Source organism: Euprymna scolopes, chromosome 7, assembly GCF_053919585.1.
Source record: "Euprymna scolopes isolate OS-2025 chromosome 7, ASM5391958v1, whole genome shotgun sequence".
Taxonomy (NCBI): domain Eukaryota; kingdom Metazoa; phylum Mollusca; class Cephalopoda; order Sepiida; family Sepiolidae; genus Euprymna; species Euprymna scolopes.
In genome coordinates, this window is record NC_136488.1 from 65,234,451 (window position 1) to 65,241,594 (window position 7,144).

The window sequence follows — 7,144 nt, forward strand, 5'->3', positions numbered from 1 at the left end:
ACGAAAACAGCTGAGTCATATATCAGAGGGGTTCTCTTCAATAAACCTTGCAGGATCGTGCAGGTATTCGTCGACAGTTTCCTCAAGGTGCAAACGACAGGAGACAAACTTGTCATATGCCACAAATGGGTCCGATACAAAAGCCATGAGGAGGACTCGTTTTACTAGGTTCAAATCTGCCCCCAGGTTATGGGTTCATCTCCGTTATGCAGATAGCGGACCACATGTCATCATAGTGGTAAAACACGCCCATAGTTGTCAACCCCATACATTTCGCACACCAACTCCACCTGTTTCAACCATTCAGACTGTGTAATCGAGTGAGACCCCATGAAATTCAGGAATCAGACAAATAGTGGATGCTTTCCTAGCTAGTTGTAAGCCCAAATAGCTTGTAACCTACTCGGTACTTCTGCCTCACCACCCGGAACTCTCTTTTTGGAAGAACTTTTCTCTTCTATCACCGGTTTTCTGTTTTGAGCAAAAGCATGGCACCCTTTTCGTCCGAGTTTTTTTTAAAAGTCCTTTTGAAGTCTCGTGAAATCTTGCGGTTAGTCTTGCTTTTTCCCCCTCATAAAACCCATCACACCTTTTGCTCCTTCCTTCTCTCCTAACCCCCAGCAGACAGAGCAGACCTCCTGTCTTTTAGAGGTTAGTGTGTTAGAAGAATTATTACCAAACGAATGTTGACCCTCTTGCACTTTAAGTAAACGAAAATATGAAGATAAAAAAGGAACAACAGTCGTTTGACACCGGTTGAAAGAATGCAATTTAATCGGATAAAGAAATATTGACGTCATTACTATGCAATATTTCTAAAATTTAAAACTTCAAATTTTTGGAAAATAATTTAATAACTAAGTATTTAATAATTAATAAAATTTTTAGAATTTCTTAATTTTTTAAAGTTAAGATCGAATTTAAGAATTGAAATTATTGTAAAAGAATTTAATAAGTATTTAATAATAGTAGAAAATAATTAATATAGAAGCGTTTTTAAAAGAATTAAAGTCATTTAAGTAACAATTCGATCGCTGATTTATAGTGAACTACTTTACTTTTATTTTAAATTTAAAAACGTTAATTAGCTCTCCAGTTAAAATAATTTTTTAAAGTTAAGATAAAATTTAAGAATTGAAAGTATTGTAAAAGAATTTAATAAGTATTTAATAATCTACATCTGTTGGAATTTGTGTGTCGGTGAAGGAAATCGACGCAAATATTTCCGCGTATAATAATATGTATCAGAAAACAATATCAGTTCTAATTATCTTTGTTTGGTTGATAAAAAAATAAAAGTACTTCACGGGAAACGTGGACCCTGCGTAAACAGTTTTCTTTTAATGGTTGCTCCTTTAAATGCACAAAAAAGTTTTTTTTCACTTTCTTCGTATATATAACATAGACCTTTTTTATCATGCGTGTATTTATTTATTTCTAAAACAATCAGTTATTAAAAAAAATCTGTTTTCTAATATTGTCAATTTCATTATTCCATTTTATTTATAAGATGACGGCAGTCAACGTTTCCCGTGAAGTACAAAAAATATGTTTTCTAATATTGTCAATTTCAATATCGTTTTTTATCATTTCTAATTAATTAAAATTGCGCTTAAAAATTGTTTAAAAACTTGTTTTTAAAAAATCCTGCATTAAAATTTCATCTATTAAAAAAAATCTGTTTTCTAATATTGTCTATTTCATTATTCTATTTTATTTATGAAATAACGTCATAATTTCTCTATTCAATCAATGGCAATTTTTAACCAGTGTAAGACGACTGCTGTTCCTTTTTTATCTTCCTAATTTTCGTTTACTTAAAGTGCAAGAGGACCCGAATGTTTTTATGTGGTCGAAAAATGCGAACTGTTAATCCGAATAAAAAGAGTCTGTAATCACAATGTGTATTACGAGCTATTGATTGTCGGCTATTTCATTATTTTGTTAAATTAATAAGGAAAAGGGCTCGTTTTTTATTTCAAGTTTTTAATTTGTATAAAATTAATGCATTTCAGAAGTCGAATAATTCACCCGTGACATGTGGCTATGTATGACTGTAAAAAGTACCCTGTAAATTCTGGTTTCGTAGGCGGACTAATTTTAAAGTGAGGAATGTATTGACTACCATCTGTCTAAGATTACGTATTATTTGGAGGTAGACGAAACCGATAAGTTATAATATTTAATAAAGGCCACTTTTTTTTATGTGAAATTCATTTCCGCTGCACTGCTTGGGTTATACAAGTTTGATTTTTTTAAATGTTATAACAAGAACCCGTTCGTAGTGTCTCAACTTTATTTCTTTATTATTGTTTTCATTAATTATCCTCACTTGTATTATATTGTTTGTGTTCTTTCTTGACAACATTTTCTTTTTTATTGTCTATGGCTCTCTTACACACTAATATATATTCCGTAGTCGTTCTTTTTCTTAAATGCCAATCTGGTATTTTACCTGTTGGGACCAAAACTATTTTAGCCTTTGTTAAAGTGATAAAAAAAACACCGGTTTTTCGTTAATTATGTAACTGTTTTTCATGAGTCAGCCAAGAAATCCTTTCTTTCTCTATTCGTCTCTTTTGGGGGCTTATTATTTTGGTTTATCTATTCGGAGTTCAGGAGATTGAATGCTGGTAGTGGAGTTTCGTTCAGACTTTATTAGTTTTCAAGTGATTTTTTCATGTATCTACTCTTTATTACTGTATTTTATCAGGCCATACAGTAAACCAATTACTATTCCTTAAAGAAACATCCGAGGTTTCGGGTCAAACTGTCTTGCTATTCAGTCTTTTATTTTGTACAAATATTCTTACATTTTTTCTCTTTGTGAGGCTAATTAAGATTCTTCTATTGGAGCATTGATCTACATATGGATAGTTATTTGCCTCTTGTCTTATTTGCACTGATCTCCACAATCTAGATGTCTGCAGTCTTGAATCTAATAGATGCCCATTTGTCTGTTTGAGGTTATCTTTGCGGAATTCCACTTCCTGTTTATTCTTTTTGATACCGTTCCCTTCTGAAAGTGACTGTTCTGTTCGTGATGTTATACGCAACAGTATTGATAATGCTTTACACTTTCATTCGTCTAGCTCTATCTTTGTTTAGGTGCCTTTAATGCTTACTCTTCTGACTGGATTCGTCACTCTAATCGCACAGATCTTGCTAGTATAATTCATCCTTACTTTTTCTGTCTTATTATGCCCCAAGTTGTCACCTCCCCTAATTCTCTCCTGATAATAACTTTTATCAACCACTTTTACTTGATCCTTTTCTTACTTTTGTCCCTGAATCATGTTCAATTTCCTCTTCTCTTTCAGTGGGCACCTGATGTTGAGATTGTTTTTTGAGTTATGTCTTCAATTGATCATCCCTTCCATAAGCGGACCTTTAACTACAGATTGGGATGGAATGAGCTTCGCAGCTTCCTATGTGATGTTCTATGGGGTGCTATCTTTGTTATGTCTACGAATGCTGCTGCTAAAAACATCCAGAAGAACAGCACCAGAATCATCGATACAAAAATTGTCAGTAAAAAGACGAGCAACGAGATCAACCAGCCTTATCCTAGAAGATGAAATTACCCGGTGACCATTAAAAATAGGGAGAATAGAAACATTGCCACTATAAATAAAATTATTATGAATTCTTCAAAAATCACCAGAGGCAACTGATGTGGTATGGAATCATAAATCCTTTTAGAATAGTTAGAATTAGCTTCAGAAATTCCTCTCTTGCAGGCATTGCTAGATCTTCTGTAGGATTGTCTAGAAACCTCAGAACCATCCCGACGATATTGATTGAAGTAATAATTACGATGGGCCATGGCAATAACACAAACAGATGAAGAGAGGAGAACTCTTGATACTGTAACTATAGATGATTGCTAGAATGCTTGCTGATCTTGACAAGTTAAAGCTTCCGATCTTGATTTGATCTCTGTTGTTTTCAAACGTTCTGCAACTGTAATTTCTTCTATCTTCTGGAAACTATTCAATCTCTGTTTTTCCTAGTCCTCTCTCCCTTCTTGTTAGAAGGAGTCCTCTGTTAATCCTATTTTAATAAAATACTTGTGATCGATCTAACCCAACTAAATATTGCCCTGCTAGTCTTAACTCTGTTATTAGCAAAGCGTTTGAGAGTTTAATCAACATCGGGCTTGTACATTTCTGGACTTGAGTGATTTTAGTTCAACAACTGATCTGTAACTAATTCTGTAACTGATTGGATCTCTCGGATTATCGATAATTTAGGCGGAGATAGGGTCATTAGGCTTGACATTTCGAAGGCGTTCGACAAAGTGTGGCATCCTGGTCTTCTAAATAAACTTTGAGGTTATGGTATTGATCGAAGCTTGGGAGAAACTCTTGCTTAATTTGCTTTTGTTATAAATTCCGGTGTTCCTCGGGTCTCTGTTCTAGATGCAACGCTGTTCTTTTTTTCAATATAAATGACATACTAGGGAATATTATTCAGACAATCAACATTATTATGCTATTTCTCAAATCCAATTGGTCAAATCTTTTTAGAGTCCATCCATTGCCATTTCTGCCTCTCATAAAATCAATTCTCTCTATTGCTGTAAATACATTCTCACACCCATGCTATTTTTTACCTCTACAAATTTACTATCAGACCCTGTATGGGGTACCGTTGTCTTATTTGGGCTGGTGAATATGTGTCCCATTTGAAGGGTCTTCGTAGGTCGCAGAGATTATTTTTTACCTTTAAGATTTAACTAGTATTTTGTAAAAAAGAAAGGAATCAGTAGGTGAAACCATCCTTTTTTATGTCATCTTTTAGGGACAGCATATACAGAGATAAAAACAACAAATTATATTTCCGGGTGATTAGTGCTATATATGTGTGAGCGTGTGTTTGTGTGTGTTTTAGTATGTGTCTGTGTGTGCTATTGTTTTCAAACTTACAGATAATACAGACCTGGAAAATTACCATAAAGACGTGCAGAACATGTCTCTTATGAGGTTATAGCTGATTTTGCACTCATTGTAGTAGGACCGATATAGATCAATACTTTTATTTCTTGCATTTGCTTTTCTGTTTAATCATTTAACCAAAACAATTGAACAACCATTTTTTAATCAAATAAATCTGAAAAAATAATATTCTTTATCCAATAAAATTGAAACAATTATTTTTTCAATAAAATAAAATTGAAATGATCATCTTCTTGAATCAAATAAATTTGAAACAATCATTTTCTTGATGACATAAAGTTGGAAGAATTTTGGAATGAAATAAAATTGAAAAAAAAAATCACCTTCTTGAATGAAATAAAATTGAAATAATAATTTTCTTGGATGAACCAAACATTTAAGTAATAATTTTTTTAATCAAATAAAATTAAAGAAATTATTGTTTTTATTCGAATAAAATTGAAATTATCATATTTACGAATAAAATAAAATTGAGATAATCATATTCTTCATAAAATAAAATTTAAATAATCATTTATTGAATCAAATACAACTGAAATAGTTATTTTCTGAGATCAAACATTTAAATAATTATTTTCTTGACTAAAATTTAATTGAAATAATCATTTACTTGAATTAAGTAAATTTGTAATAATTATTTTTGAATTTAATAAACTTTAATCAATCATTTTTATGAATCAAATAAAATTGAAATATTACTGTTATTTAATCAAATTTAATTGGAATTATTTTTTCGTGAATAAAATAAAATTGAAATAATTATTTTTTGTAATGAAAAAATTGATATATCAATTTTCGTGAATCAAATAAACTTGATATAACTATTTTTTAATCAAATAAAATAGAAACACTCTTATTTTTAATTCAAATATAATCGAAAAATCATTTTCTGAAATCAAATAAAATTGAAATAATCATTTTCTTGAATCAAATAAAGTTGAAATGATCATTTTCTCTGAAACAAATTCAATTGAAATATTAATTTTTCATGAATCAAATCAAAAATGACATAAGTATTTTTTAACCCAAGAAAATTGAAACATTAATTTACTTGAATTAAATATAATTGAAATGATTATTGGCTTGAAAAAAACCCTGATTTTCTTGAATCAAATAAAATAGAAACAATCATTTTTTTTATTTAATACAATTAAAACAACTATTTAATTAAACATTTAATGGAATTTGTTTTCTCTTATACGAATTTCAATACTGGTGCTAAACAGACTTTTTCTTTTTTCGCAGAAATACTTTCAATCTAACGGTCTAATATTTTGGCTTGTCAAGTTTATCAGGACGAATATTCTTATTAATATAATTTATTATAATAAAGACATTTCCACGTAAAGAAGTTATTTCATTAAAAAATAAAGACCGGACTACTTTTTTGGATCATGTCTAAGAGGGAACCGTGTGGAATTAAGTAGCGAGATATCTATTTTTTTACACAGAAATCACCACTTATAAAGGCCAGGAGTCCACTCGAGGATAAGGGTTAAGTGGTATCCATTAGTCAATGTGATTATAGCGTAGTAAACATAAGTAGTAGAAATTTTGTAAATTGGATTACTTAGGGGGGGGCGGTTCATCAAGAACTTGTTTACATTGGACTTGAAGAAAATCAGACTGTAGTCAGCTGGAAAGCAGGCAATCGGAAGAGAGTTACACAGGCGTGTGGTTCTAAGAAAGAAGCCTCATTCATGGAATGTACATTTAGGTTTAGGCACAGATAAGGGTGTGGGAAATTATTGATATTGATAGTGGTTTTGGCTAGACGAGTGTTTTTCGTGAAAGTTTGTTGAGGGGGACGATAAATTGAAGCTTAGACGGCCACATGCCATAACATTTAAACTTCAGCATGTTAGTAATGTAAAGGAAGCAGAAATCAGGAATAGGATTTTCGAAGACTAACAGTCAGATGGAATATACTATTAGAGAAGAAGGTTTCTGGTACATCGGGACCTCAACAATGAAAAGGTTAGAATTCGCTGATTGTCGAGTTAACCGAAAGTATATCACCGAAGGAGGAGACACATGCTATAAGTTCATTAAAGCCATTAAGTACGTCTAAAATCCAAGCACAGGGACGCAGCATTGCTCTGGTGGAACAACGGGTAAAGCTTTGACCATAGTGCAGGACATATTAGATTTGAGACTCATTTTTAGACCCTTGCTACGCGTGAGAG